Raw genomic sequence first — 15,507 nt, 5'->3', positions numbered from 1 at the left:
AAAACAGGAAAAAGCTGGCCACAGGATAAATAAATATGGAACTGGCTTATATTCATTACAAGACATTGGACAAAAAATGAGAAATGACAACTATCAGCTTTCATGCACTGCATTGGAAAATGTCACTGTTGTGTAACATAACCAGAATGACCACAAATACCAGTGCACATGCTCAGCAAGGAAGAGGAGGTCCAATAAGCACTAGCAGAATTAAACTGTTTCATGTGGGAACCATATTTTTTTTAGAATACGTATTGTTTTCATTCAAAAATCTCAGTTTCGTGAATCCTCTTTGCATTTTATATTCTTTCATTTTTCAGAAAAAATCCAATAAACTAGTTTTTGCTACTGAATGTGTCCACAATTAGAAAGCAACACTGAGAGACTTAGCGGAAGGAGAAAAGAAAGGTCAACACAGAAGGAAAAGGTTAGATGAATAAAAGTATGTCAGAGCAAAGCTTCACATGATAGATTATTGAGAGTAAAGGCTTTTTTTTTTTTTTTAAACAAACATAAAAAATATATATAAATCAAGAGCACAAGAGCCCTATTTTATGATTTTTATTTTTATTTTTTTTTTTTTTGTGCTGTTTAATTTCTTTATATCTTCTTTGCCATTGTTAAAAAAGCAGCCAGGACTTCAAAGGCAAGCTGCATATGTTCTAAATCAGGACTTCAGTCCTGATGTATTATGGCACAAAAATTAAAACTAAATAAATGTGCTGTCTAAACTCCCATATTTCTCAAAAAATTGCTTTTAAGGATTTAAAAATTTAGAATTATTGCTTGATCTTACTTTACCAACCATAATGCTTTCAGCAGACTAAATGACAAAATATTGTATTAAAAGAAAGGAAAAAAAAACCATTTTCATCTGGATATAGTGAACACCTGTATTTGGCTGTCTTGCAGTTTTGTCAGATGCAAGGGGGAAAATGAAACTTAGCAGTCATTTGTTTGATAGTGAATATGAACTGCATAAATTTTCAGCTTATCTACTGTTTTCTGGAATGCTCCTTGACAGTCAGGGTAAATCGATGAAAACAAAGCAGTGTGTCTGGTTTGAAAGAATAGTCTTCCTGTTTTATCTCAGAGATGACTGAAGAATGAATAGATTCTCTTGAAAAAAAAAAAAAAGAAAGCCTGCCAATTTTTCAGTTTTCTCTTTTCAGATTATGAACTTTTAACAGGTCAAGTTAGAATTCCACTTTATTTTACTGCTGTTTGACCTGATCCTTTTGTTTTCCCTCTGTTATGGCATGTCTGACTCCAAAAGTGTCTGGCCAGTGTAGACCAGTTAAAACTGCCCTCAAAATATTGCAGGACTGGGGCCTTTGTGGTATCCCTTTTCCTCTGGCATTTGCTTTTACAATGGCCATTTGATGTTCTTCTGCCAAGTCATTTTGATTTGTATTCACTCGTTTGTTTTATCAGGTTGCAAAAGGGGCAAGTGGCTCAGGTAAATACAAATGCAATGCTGTTCTTTTTAGTGAACTTTTTTTTTTCTTTCTTTCTTTTAAAACTCATTCATTCCTGTTTCTTTTTATTTTCAGTTAAGAGATAATCATAGACTTTGATTTATTTTCTCAATGAATGGCAGTCCTTTACAAAGATTCCTGGATGTTGGTGTGATCAAGAGATCTACTTGTCTATTGTTTTTCATTTTGTATTAACTATTCCTACTCAGTTGTATATAAAAGTTCAATTTCACATTAAGATAGCAGGTACTTTAATCAGTTCTAATAATGCGTATTGACCTTACTTGCATATAATAAAAGAGCAGGGTGAACTTCCTAGTGAATTTAAGACATTTTGGGCCTTTTTGAAAGGCCTTAGCACCATCCTAAATGTAACCATCTGAACTTGGTGCCTGAATTGATAACGCAGATCCCTCAGATAGCTGTGGAGTCCCTAGAAGTAGACTTAGAGTACCAGAGCTCTTCAAAAATGGACAGCAAAAAAATACCTCTCAGCCTAAGGGAGATTTGAACAATATTTCAGGGTCAGTTGCAGGTCTTTGGATATTTACTGTGTGCTAAACTTGCCTCTCCTACAACTGGACTTCAGAGTTTGCCAACTTATTTGGAGTTGGTTGCCTTGAGATTTTCATAGTTTTTATATAGGTAACATTTTTTCATTTTTGTAAATTCTATAATAAACACTTTGCAATTTTTAATCTGGCCAAAGGATTTGTCATTGTTTCAGTATAGATGTCACCAAGAACACAGTTACAGAAATGGTGTGTGCTCTGTGTTACTAAGATATGACCTGAATTTTTGTTGATAGTAAAAGAAAATGTGAATTATTTGGATAATTGGTGAAGGAGGAAGTAGAATTTACATTTATGTTGCCTTTATTTTCTTTTCTGCCTTTTGGAGAAGTTCTCAGAACTTTTTATTTGCAGCAATCCTTTGATGACTGGAAAGGGAATACCCTTAGGCAGGCAAAGTGGTATTACGTTTTTGTATTATATTCTCTGATGACCAGTGAACTGCTAAACTTCTCTATTCCATTTTCCTCATTTAATTCTTAATCAAGACATCAGCAGCATGTGAAAATGCATCAAGAATTTTTTTTTAATCTGACCCACTGAAAGAGGCTCTTTCCAGAAGAGGTTTACCAGTTTGGCACAAAGCTTCATCCAGCTGCTGGATGAACGAATTACTCAATTTAGGCTCAGGTGAAATTGTTTACACACTTTTTCTTTGCCACAGTAAATCTAGGAATTGCATATAAAAATGGTGCACAAAGGAACATTATTTGGGTTGTAAGGTCAATTGCTCAAGTGAGATTTATGATTGCTTGCACAACAGACCCCTTTTGCATATGCTTTAAGATAGGTTTGTTAATTAAGTGAACATCTACTGTCCTAGACCTTTGTTTTCCTCATTATGAGGGCCAGATTCAGACTATAATACAAAATCAGCAACAAACGTTCACTAACTTCAAAGTTTCTGTCTAATTCTAAAAAACAAATAAGCAAGAAAAACTCCAAAGCAGTGGAAAACAAATGATGCAAGCAACAAAATAGAGGAAATAGATTTTCCCCTACTCTTCTTGTGTGCATCATTTTCCCCTTTTGGCTTCTTCTAGGAAAAAAAAAAAAAAAAAAAAAAAAAAAAACAAGCTTGAACAACAGAAGCACTACTCTGGAAGGGAATTGATGCAAAAAAATAGCACTGTCAAGCTCTAGATTTGTGTTTATTTAAAAAATTTCTTTCTTTTTCTGTTTGTCCAAGATGTAAAATCAACTGCTGAGACAATTCTTTATTGGTGGTGCATTGCAAATTACAACAACAAAAAACACTGTTGGCAATTCAGACAGTGCTCATATAGTAGTCCTAAAAAACAGTTAATAGTCACACAGAAATAAATTTCTCCAGACTGTTTCCAGACAGGTGAGGGTAGAGGAAGACCCACAGCAGCATATGCAAGAAATAAAATCATCCTGGTCTTAAAGAATCACGGGGACTGCTCCTGCCTGCTTCATGGGCAACTGAAACAGGACAGAATGAAAAATAAAACAAATTTTTGACATCCTTCTCTGTCTATCACCACACACCTGCTCACTCACAACTTTTCAGCCCCACTATGTGTACGTTTGGCTTTTTACTACACATTGAGTAAGACAATATGTAGCTCACATGTGGAATTGTATGCATTTTAGTGCTAGAGAAATGTGTTTTGTTAATAACCACTGCCATTAGAACTCATCTTAGATTTGGAAATGAGTTCTTTCCTTCTGTACCTGCAAGCACTTTTCCTCTGCTATGTTTTCTATTTGTAGCTGAGAACTAAGTCCTTGTAAGTGTTACTATAAATGTATAACTTTTACAGCTTGAGTTTACAATGTGTATGAAGGAAAGAAAACAAAAGCCTTTCAGGCTGTCTTTGAGCTGTTCCAGGCTGGGTGAGGTGCATGCTAGCGCTGAGACAGTCACATACCACCTGGGAAGGCACAGAAGCTACGCTTTTCTTTGCCAGTAAGGACTCATATAGACGAGGGCTGCTCAGAAAGTAATGTCCCCTATTTTATTATAGTGGCCCACAATGTCAGTGGCAGATGTTGGTCATATGGCAGTAGATGTTGAACCTTCCACAAATATTCTGTGACATTTTGTTACCATGAAACAGATGGTAACAGAGGGGCAGTCTGACAGAATGGTATCCGACGTGGAAGAGCATATGAAGCAAAGGTGTGGAAATGAATTCCTCCATGTGGAAAAAAATGGCACCCACTGACATTCATCAATGGTTGCTGAATGCTTATGGAACCAAACAGTGGATGTGAGCATAGTGAAGTGATGGGTGGTATGTTTCAGCAGTGGTGGCAGTGAAATGAAAAACAAGCCATGTTCTGGACAGCTGTGCAACTGCAGTTGCACCACAAAATGAAGAGCGTCACAATCTGCTCATGTGAATTGACAGATTATGACCGAGGGACTGTATACAGAGCTGAAAATTGGCTTCAATATGTTGGAAAAAATAATGGCAACTTTGGAATATTGCAAAGTTTGCACCAGGTGGGTCCCACAAATACTCACAGAGGAAAACAAAGAACCCTGCGTACACATCTGTCAGAATTTATTGAACCAATATGAATTTGAAGATGTTGCTTTCCTGGACTACATCATTTCCAATGATGAGATGTGTTGTTCACCACTCAGCCAAAACAGCAGACCATGGAGTGCCAACATGTGAATTTCCCATTGAAGAAAAAGTTCAAGACAGTCCTCAGTGGATAAAATGATGTGCACTGTCTTTTGGGGTAAGAAAGGTGTGATATTTCTGGATTTCCTGGAACATGAACAAACTGCTAACTCTGACCACTACATCACAATACTTGCAGAGCTCAAACTGCCAGAGTTGGGCCAGAGAAGAAGACAGTCTTTTCCTTGCAACACGGTAACATCAGGACCCATAACAATTTGAAGATTGTGAAGTACCTTGCCAATCTTGTCCTACCACACCCACTGTATAGTCTCTCCCACTGAATATGACATCTTCTGACTTCCATGTATCTGTGCTGATGGAAGATGGACTACATGGACAACATTTTCCAAGCAACAATCTTATCATAGCAGCTGTGAAACAGTGACTCTTTTCCACTGATGCAGCTTTTTACAAGCATGGCATGCAAGAATTTGTTCATCATTGGTAAAAATGCTCAGCTAATGGTGGTGACTACATTGAAAAATAGTGTTTTGTAGCTGAGAATTTTCTCTCTCAAGCAGTATTATTGTGCTTTTTGAATTTGTTGTAGTTTCCATGGAAAAAATAGGAGTGACTTATGTGTATAAAAAGGCATTTTGAGTTGGAATTTATTCATGATGATCCACTAGAGTAAGTCATAGTCTGGGATGACACAAAAGTAGCTAAAAAGTTAGAAGGGTAACATTCTTTGAGTCCAGGTGATATCAGGAAACACATGCAATCTCTGTTCAGAGTGATAAAATGAAGAACTCCGCGCACACATTTAAGCTTTATTGTGTATTTTATTCACAAGTTCTAAACTTATTTTACAGTGTTTAAAACAAGATCATGTTTACACATAGTTGGCCAAATGCAGCTCCCAGTTCCTAAGGTATAAATTCATTATAGTCACTGGATTACTTCAAGTTTCTTTTCTGAGACTATGTGACATTATGTCTGAAAAGGCAAAAAATGTGATTGCCCCCTGACAGACTAGCTTGTTATCAGATACATACTTATTTAAATATGTCTTCACCTTATTTGGTTTGGGAGTTATCAGTAGCACTTTTGTCTACAAATACAAGAATGTCTTGTGGAACACAATTTATTTACAATTCACTGCCATCTGCCTATGTCCAGACCTTGACTGAGTAGGTAGCTTGTCAGTGAGCAATTCAGAGATCGCTGCTGACAAAACCTGAATCATTTCCATGATAATTGTAGCTGTGGGACTGCCTCATCTTCCTCTGTGTCTGAAGGATGTGAAAGTATATCTCTGGAGATGAATTCAGAAATGTTCTGCATTCTTTGCAGATATAAAGACATAAGCTTTCTCTATTCTCTCTCTTTTTTCTTTTTTTTTTTTTTCTTTTTTAATTTCTGATAATTGCAGATGGTTATAAGAAAATCTAAATCCTTGATCACTTTAATTTTCACGTATATTTTTGTTTTTGTTCATCCACTCAGGCATCTAGTAATTTCACTTTTATGCCCATATTTTCTTTTAGTCACAAAAAAAGTACTTGTCTTATTTAATAATAGACTTTTTTACTGACTTAGCAAACACTCTTTATCATTTTCTTCCATGTGTCTCTTGTTTTCTCTTTTTCTTTCTCTGACATAGTTACTGTGAATTAATTAATTCACTCTAAATTCATTCTAATGTAATGACCAGCTATATAATTCAGGCTAGAACATTGGGAAGATACTGAAATTTTGATTCATGACCATTTATTTAAGGAAATGAAATCAGCAGTTTGGTCAAAACCAAGGACGATTAAAAAGTGCATCCTTCTCTGATGAATTGCTGACTGTTACATTGGATGAGAGGAGCTCTTCCAATTTTGACATTTTTTCTTGTTGATCTTTATTTACCTGTAGAGAAGCAAACACCTGTTGACAGAAGTTTTTAAGTTGCTGTTCTGTGATGTTTGGATAACTTTTCCCAAGCTTTCAGCTGGTGTGGCTTTTCAGCTTTGTCAGAAGGAAGAACAAATACAATCCTGATGTTGCAGATTGATATATGTTTGCTAAGTTTCTAGTGCCACTAGGGATCTTCAGGTTCTTACAGCAGGTTATTTCACTTGCAGTAGTTAAAACTCTGCTGGGAGTAACAGTAGCTATTTGGTAGTGGAATTTCAGTGTCTCCATTCAGAAAAGCCAAAATATTATTTGCCTTCAAGAAAAAAATTCCAGTTTTGCTCTAGAAACAGTCTGTTAACACTGACTGAATGATTTTTGCCCTGCTTTGAACTTCCCATTTTTAAGAGTGACAAAGATGACTTTGATAATGCAGCTGCAACAACATCTGGAGTCCTCAAATTACCTTGACATAATCTAACTGGGTTTCTCTCAGAGCACTCCATAAAAATGCCATTGTTTGTCTCGATGTCTCTGTTGTTCAATGGAGATAAGGTCTGCCAGCTTCCCTTGGTGCTGCTGTCATGCTATGGTAACGGGGGGAGAGATAGATTCTACAAAATCAGTTCATTCCTGAATGATTCTACAAAAATCCAGAAACTAGTACTCCCTGACTGCTTAGCTGCCTGAAATCACTCTTCCCTTATGGTTTGTGAGAACGTACCTGCGTGCTTATTTCATTGTTTGGAAGTTTCTTGAAGAATCAGTATACAAACACAGAGGGAAGAAATCCATGAGAGTTTCTGGAGCATTGTTTCTCAAGCAGTAATTTGTAGGTCACTGCTCGTCTGCAGAAGCTCACAGAAAGGCTTTTTCTGAGAAGTTTTTTAAGGCTGGAAGGACTGGGATTCTAAGAAAGGATTCTATTCTCATACATGTATGTAGCAGGAAAGTTTTCTGGGAAACTAGGATATCACTCCTATTTCTATAAATATTGCTCCAGAATACATGTTTAATTGTACATGGAGCCATCTTGTTCACCCAACATATGAATTTGGCCCTAAGATTTACAATATATACATATTTTTTTTAAAAAAAAAGGAACATTTTCACTCTCATGCTTTAAAAATATTTAATATCTGTGATGAGTATGAGTCACATACTTCATTCTGAGAAGCAACAAATAAAAATATTCTCTAAATATTTTCACCTCCTGTGCATCAAAATGTCCTGCCTCCACTTGAGGCTCGTATAATTCTGTGCCATATTTTTTGTTTTTGTTTATGTTTTGTGCTCCTAGTAGATTATAGCTTACAGCTCTTGTGAAGTCTGCTGTCTCATAGCATGTGAGATCAGGATCTGACATAACTTTTCCATTCAGGAAGGAGGCTATATGGAGCCACATATGTCATCCAAATATTAGGTATGCTTTTTTTTTTTTTTTTTACCCTGTGGGCTTTTACCTGTCATTTCAAGGCATCTGTGTGTCCTTCTATTAGTATGAAAAGGAACAAAGGGGCTGTTGTAAATGGGTTGAAGTTACATCCTTTATTCTTACATGTCCTTGTAATAGAATGGCATAATAGAAAGTCGTTCTATTTATTTTGTTTGGAAATTGCAATTAATCAGAAGGCTGTAAGGAGTCAGAACTCAAACCTAGTTTCAATACTATTTCCTTTAGTGAGTTTTACACATTACCTTTTCAATAAGTGGTGACAGGCAGTGCATTTCTTGGTGATTATAGCATATGTCAGGTGGGGTTAACAGGCACAAGGCCAGAGGGAAAGTAACTACTCGAGGTGTACAGTAATCCCTTAGTAATGATCTGCCTTATTTCCTCCTGATATTATAAAATTATGTTTATTAAACAATGTGATCCAAATCCTGAGAGGCACTAGACCTCTGATACTAGCATTGAGTTCACCAGGAGATTTGATGCTGAACCAGTCAGGAAATCAAGTCTATTTATGTACAAGAACTCATCCTTGATACACTTACTGTATCAATATTCCTCATCTTGAAATGATGAATTATCCACATCTGGAGGCCAGATCTTTAGATAATGGTATATGCTGATTAACACTGGCCAAGCAACTAACCTTTAATTTAATGTGCTGTGTTGATGTGACAGGATCAGTAAATGACTGCAAATGAAGTGAGAGCCTTAATTTGTAGACTCAGAGAAACTGTGTATGTTGGAAAGACATCTTAATCCATGCTGCTTTTCTTGGCAGAATTTTTAGAACATCTTCAGATAATGGCAGTCAGCTCACAGCTTCTGAGTGGTGGACTTTAAACCAGATCCTTTGTGTAAGTCTCTTGGATCAATTCAAAATTAACTGATTTGACTTTTCATCAGTTAAAAAAAATAGAAAGCTAAATATTTCCATCTGATTGTTTTTAGTCATAACACTGGGCCAACATTTCAGCTATATTCATTTATAACAGCAGAAGTGTTGCCCCATATATTTTTAAAACATAGCACTGATTTATAGGCAGTAGCATTATAATAATCTTCCCCAAAACTTAATCAAACATACTGGTCTAATTGGATAGACAATAGTAATATCTGATTTTCATTCCATGGTGGATTAGAAACAAATTCCTCATACTTTGAATTATTTCTGTTTTGATCATATGTCATGTTTTCAAGCCAATTTCTTACTGAGTCTGGACTCAGGTTTAGAGATACAATCATCAGTAATTTCAGTAAAATCAGTAACATCAGATACAGATGTTGTATATCAGAAAGATGGGCAACTTGATCAGATTTGGAAGAAATGGTCATGGTATCAGTGCTACCAGTTACACTATCAGCTTAGCAGATTTCACAGTATGGAGGATAGATTTTAAAATTGTAGTTGTCAGTCTGTTTAGGCTATCCATATACAATACCTTCTGAGGGATATTTAATATAGTTTCAGAGAAGAATAAAGAACTTCCAAACTGCACAAAGAAAGGGACTCCCACCCTCTGCATGAAGCAACAGCCTGATTCTGAGATCTGAAGCAGAGGTTCTGACATGCCACCTTGTTGTCTACAGTTCTGTATTCTGTATTTTCCCTCTTGGCTTCTACTTTCTTTCCTGTTCCTGGAAAAAACATTGAAAACTTTGTGGGATGGATAATCTTGCTTCCTGTCCAGCTTTACTGAGTTGAGGATTTGCTGTCAAAATGAAAAAAGGGGGAGGGCGGTAGAACACTGAAGAAGTTATTACACGGGCCAGGTGTGAGACAGGGTAGAGATGAAAAATATATGAGGAAAATGGAATAAAGGAAGAATTAGTGCAAATGCCTAGTATGAACAGACCTAAAAACATCCAGCCAGTTTTTGGAATATTCAAAATCTCCTGTTTTGACTTTGGCAGCTGAAATCTGTTGTTGAATTTTTTCCCTCTGAATCCACATGACAACACTACAACAAGTCTAAAAACATAGTCATTATTTTATACACCACTATGACCTTTCCTGGAGGATGCTGAATCCCTGTTACTTGATAATAAAAAGTATAAAATAAATATTTTCATTTTTTAGTACAAATAAGCTGGGAGAAGAATTCAGGAGGAGCATCTTCCTCCAAATGCTTTCTCTGAGGAACATTTTATCACATGGTCAGTGCTGCTATTGTATGGTGGAGGTATAAAAATACCTCCTTCCTTTCTTGGAAGACTAAGCAAATACAATGGACTGTGTAACCCACTTGGAGACTTGGGTGCCCAGACCATCCTACTGAGCACTGGCAATCTAACTTTTTCCTGTAGTGAGAAAAATTTGCATTACTTGGCCCTTGGAGAAACATCCTATGTATCCTTGAGTAAGTATTTAATAGAGATTTAATAAGTTATGTTCAGCGTAGCAGCTCAAGAGCAGCTAATTATGAAAACCTTATTACTGTAGAACTAACAGGCTTGCAATAAAAACATCTATTACATAAATTGTTAATCCATAAAAAATGTGTTTCTGGGACCATTGGTATTTGTTTAACATACAATTACTGTCTAATTTAATCTAAATTAAATGCCTGGTTGAGACATGTAATTTGAAGTGTTATTGAGCTTCCTTCTCTGGTATTAAAAGCAAGAAATCAGCTGCTAATGCCTGGAGGCCAGGTCTTTACCATTTAAATTCAGGTACCTTAGCACTAGCATTCCAAATATCAGCCATTTGGAAAGTGTTTTTCATAAGAATGTACGTATCTGGCATTTCCTCTCGCTTGGGGCCATATCCTGCCAACAGAGTCAAGACTCAGACATAATCCAAATGAGGTTTTGATTGAATAAAAGGTATTGAATTGAGATCTGAGAATAAAACATGTTTTCTTATCGTAGAAGACAAGCTTTGCAAGATGTTCTAACTCCTGCCAGTGCTGGAAGGGTAAATTATCATTTGACTCCTGTATGGATGTATTTATTTAGGACACGTAGCCTGATGACTCAGGAAGTTATGTAAAAACTGACCCAGTTAATTTTAGATGCTATTGTTGGAAGAATATCAATGAAAATTAATCAAATAGTCATGAAGGAACCACAGGGAAGGAGCGCAGAACACTGGTGGGTAGGCTTTTGGCAGCGATCATCGCAACAGTTTTAATGAGAGGAAAACACATTCTCAAGTAAATTAGAGAGCAATGACATGATTAGATGGTAAATAATAGTTAAATACATGCTTGGAGGTCCAGAACAGAGACTGTGGAGTTTTTGTGTTTTGGGTGTATTCCTCTCCAGTCTGCTCTGAATAGCCAGAGGAGTTCACCAGAACTCTGCCTATAATTTAGGGTCGGATTATAACTTTTCTGACACTGCAACCAAAAGAGCTGCTGGGGCCTTGCTGCAGCAGGAGCCTCACTGAGGCTTTCACCACAAGTACAGAGCTTTTGGCTGTTGACGTGTCCTGGTTCTTCTAACAGCACCGTGGTTCTACTCTGCTCAGACTGCTGTCACCCGTATGGGCTGCGCGGGAGACATCTGCTCTCCTTATGTGAAGGCAGGGAGATGGAAGGGCTCTGTCTTCTTCTGAGGCAAGTTTAGTCCTCATTAAGTGGGCGTTTGCACACTCACTGGTGGGTAAACGGAGTTGCGTGTGTGATTGTTTATGAAAACAAGGAGAGTTGAGTGGGAGTGGACTCCTCCCATATGGTCTCTTTCCCTGGTTACTGGGGAAAGGATGTGAAAAGGATCACATTCACTAGTTGTCTTCCTTCTCAAATGTCTGTCTCTCAAAATGTGAGGCTGCACACACAAAGTCTAACTTGTAAGCTTTTCTTCATCTAGCTATAGCACACACCAGAGTTGTTCGATGACTCCATTGAAGGAGACTGGCCTGGACTAAGTGCATTTTATGTGCTCATTACCACTTTTTATTTTACGTTGTCAGAGTAGACATGCTTCAGAAACAAAAACAGAAAACTGACATACCTTCTGGTTCTCTTGTAGTAGGTTTTATTTTTTTTTTTTCATGGTTTTCAGTAAGTCTAGGTAGAGTCTAGCTGCTCCAGCCACTTTGATTAAGTGGGGCAGAAGTGTCACCAGTGTCATTCCTCACTGTTTGGCAGAACTAGAAGGAACACATGGGGAGGTTGTCTGTTACAAAAGCAAAAGCAAAAACAAAAACAAAGCTGCAAAAAAAATCCAACAAAAACAGGACTCTTGCTGTTACACTGAGACATCAGACAGTCCACTCAAAACTGACTTATTTAATTAAATGGTAATTCAAGTGAACAGCACACTGTGTCCTTCAGTAACAGCCTGGCAGCTTGCTCATTAATATAATACAGTATTAATTTTCTCTCTCTGCCTTGCCACAATAGGACACATTCAAACATGAGGCTGAATGCTGTATTTCCTCCAGAAATAACATTGGAGGAGGGGTAAGGGTATAATTAACTAATATGTGTTATGCTTTTGTTTTAAAAGTTTATTTTTTTGCTTTAAAGGTCAGCAGATAACAGCTTATATACTGTGTAATTTTCTAATGGATAACAGTGCCCAATAATACAGAAGTTCAAATTGTCCACTAGAAAGTAAAATTCATAATTTTCAATCTGCAGCAAAATACTTTAGTTATGCTACCCTGAATTTATGACTATTCATAGTAACTTGTATACAATATATTACTTACAAGACTGATGCAGTTTGTAATCACATTTTCAATGTTGTCTGCTGGCACAATTAATGGAATCCAGGGTGCAAGATGAAGAGTGAACAGCAAGTGTTTACAGATCTGGCTCTTTGAAAGTTGTATGATATTGGTAAATAGAAAATCAGAAAGAAAAACAAAAGTGTTGTTTCTCATATGCTATCATAATTTTGAGGCATTAGAAAATTTCTTTGTGAAATGATATTTTTGGCTTTTTGTTCTTCTGCATATAGTACTCACAACTACGTAGTTCCAAAAGGATCAAGCAGCATTTTCATATTTAGATAGCAGCTTATAATAATTTTAGCTTTAATCTGTTCTTCATTTTTTTATTGAAAGTACAGTTGTTCATCCATAATATTTTATTTTCAGCAAAAAGCAAATCAGGTAACATATAAGGTTTCCAGAAATACCTAGTGGAGTTTTAATGTTACTTGTACCAACCAGGGGATTATCACTGCCTTTACTAGAATCAAAGCAAGCCAATATTATTTAAATTGTAAAAAATATATCTGAAAATAATTGTTGGCACAAAATCATGCTCACAGCTTTCTAGTGCATTGTATGAGAATTACCTTAAATGTACTATTTCTCTGAAGTAAAATTTCACTGAGCACATTTACAATAACTTCTGAAAAAATCTCTGTATGTATAATCATTTCTCACTAACTGACTAATTGAATGGTTGGAACTACTATTAATTTATTTTTTAATAATACGTAACATCTGTACTCATTCTCATGGGCATAAATAGTCATGGATACTCCTAGAGTTCTTTCAAGTCCTATGTGATGTATGTCTGTCATTCAGTCAGAGACTTACGGTGTAAATGACTCAAAGACAGTTGCACCAACACATTGCAAACTCAAAGAGGGGATAAACACTGCAGCCTGAACTGGAACTCAAGAACTGATGTAGATGGCTTTCCCTTTCATAACTGTATATTTTCTGCTTTTTTTTTTTTTTTAATAAAATGCCAATAATCTATAATTCTCGTGCATCAGTACAAAAGCATAGTTTTACAACATATTTTAACCAAAGTGAAATAGTGTGTTAAGATCAGCATTGCAACTAACCCCTGTGCGAGCTGGCACAGTGGAGGGGTCAAGAACTGCTGTTGACCATTTCTAGAAATTCATTTAAATAGGAAGATCCAGGATTCAGAATGTTTATCTGACTCCTTTCTCGCCTTGGAGTTGATCAGTGGGATGTCAAATATGTGCTTGATCTCCTTACATCAGGGGAGATGACTGATTCTTTTCATGGTGCTTGTTACTATTTTCTTCTTGTTTTCCTTAATTATTTGGCATGAACTATAGTCCATCTTAAAACCATTACTTGACTGGGATTCCTTTCTTTCCATTTTGTTACTTCTGCGCTCCAGGGGATTTCCTTGAGGAAGTTAATATCTTTTCTAGGTTGCTACAGTAACACAGGATCCAAGTTTTTTTGTTAAGAATTTCCATAACTCATTCAGTTTCAGGCAAAATTATTGGCTAAAGTTCTTTCTTTCTTTCCCAGCAACTTACCTTTACTGTCTTGCGGTAATTACACTAAAGGAAAGATCTCATCATATTGCTTTAATCTGGCAATACTTTATTTTCTTACTTTGATCTCTGATGGGAAAGATGCTTTCTGTATGGCTCATTGCATGGATCCCAATTCAGCCAGTAATTATTACTGCAACAATACTAGAAAAAGCAAGCAGACAAACTAACATTGTGATGTCTACAAAATATATTACATACGGTTGCCTAGCAGAAGAAAAAGGCATTGAGACAATCTTTGCATTTTTTTGCCACACATAGTCCAAGTAATTGTGGTGTGATTGCACTCATACAACTTTTTCAAAATGTGTGGAAAAAATAAGAAAGTCCTTTTTTTTCTTCATAGAAGTTCTGTAATGTGAAGGATAATGGTGTTGTAAATGCACTGTTGAGTTTCATCACAGAGCCTAGGAGTGAGTTGTAGTGTTTGTGGATGTGAGGAGTCTGTGCTTGTTCATTCTTCTTCATTTCCTTAAATGCTGTATGTAAGACTCACTTTATGCTGCTGGAACTCTCTTCTTATGAATCTGAAGATCATATGTATAACATGCAGACAGAAATAAATCCTGTAGGTAAAAGAAAGTAGAAATTGGCTAAAGATCAAAGGTTATCCTCATTCCACTCCTTCCTTCACTTTTATTATCCTGTCTAAATTCAGCCTTTTGTAGAGAGGTTTTCATTTTATTTTTCATGAGGAAAGGTTGAGTTTAAATGAGAGTTAAGATTTTATTTGTTTTTCAACTCAGTATGTAATTTGAACCACAGCGTAGTAACTTTGCTAGAATACAAACTGCAGTTCTTATAGAAGGTATATAGGGTGTATAAGGGCATAGAAGATTGAGGAGTGGATTAAGGAAACAATATTTCAACTCAAGTGTTCTGTGATCTATGGATTAAGTGTCAAGTAGATCTCCTTATTCTTTTCTTCAGAACTAATTGTATGTTTTCTTGCTTGCCAGATCAAGTATTAAACCTGTCTTGCAAAATTTCTTTAGATAACATACTTGTAATTTCTGTATTTATTTTTGTACTTTCGGTGACATTTTCCACCAGAATGCATTAAGAATTTTGCTTTTCCTACCTTTATTGAGCCTTCCACAGGTGCTATTTAAATGCTTTATTTAAGACTATGAAATGCACTGAAATAAGTAAGGATGACCAACAGTAGAGCAACTGAACCAGATTAAGTAGAAAAGTTAAGAACAATATGTACATTCTTTGAAACTTCAGTAGTTTCAAAGCTATTCTTATCATTACCCACATAAAGGAGATTA

General features: G+C 36.2%; 1 protein-coding gene across 1 annotated transcript in view; it reads left to right on the top strand.

Moving 5' to 3' along the window:
* Window positions 1-15,507, top strand: part of HDAC9 (histone deacetylase 9) — a 438,875-nt gene that overhangs the window by 398,363 nt on the left and 25,005 nt on the right. The window lies entirely within an intron of this gene.

Source organism: Centrocercus urophasianus, unplaced genomic scaffold (assembly GCF_019232065.1).
Source record: "Centrocercus urophasianus isolate 14NV4802_14NV808 unplaced genomic scaffold, USGS_Curo_1.0 seq_16, whole genome shotgun sequence".
Classification (NCBI taxonomy): Eukaryota; Metazoa; Chordata; class Aves; order Galliformes; family Phasianidae; genus Centrocercus; species Centrocercus urophasianus.
Note: the sequence above shows the minus strand (reverse complement) of the source record. Positions and strands in the feature narration are given on the sequence as shown.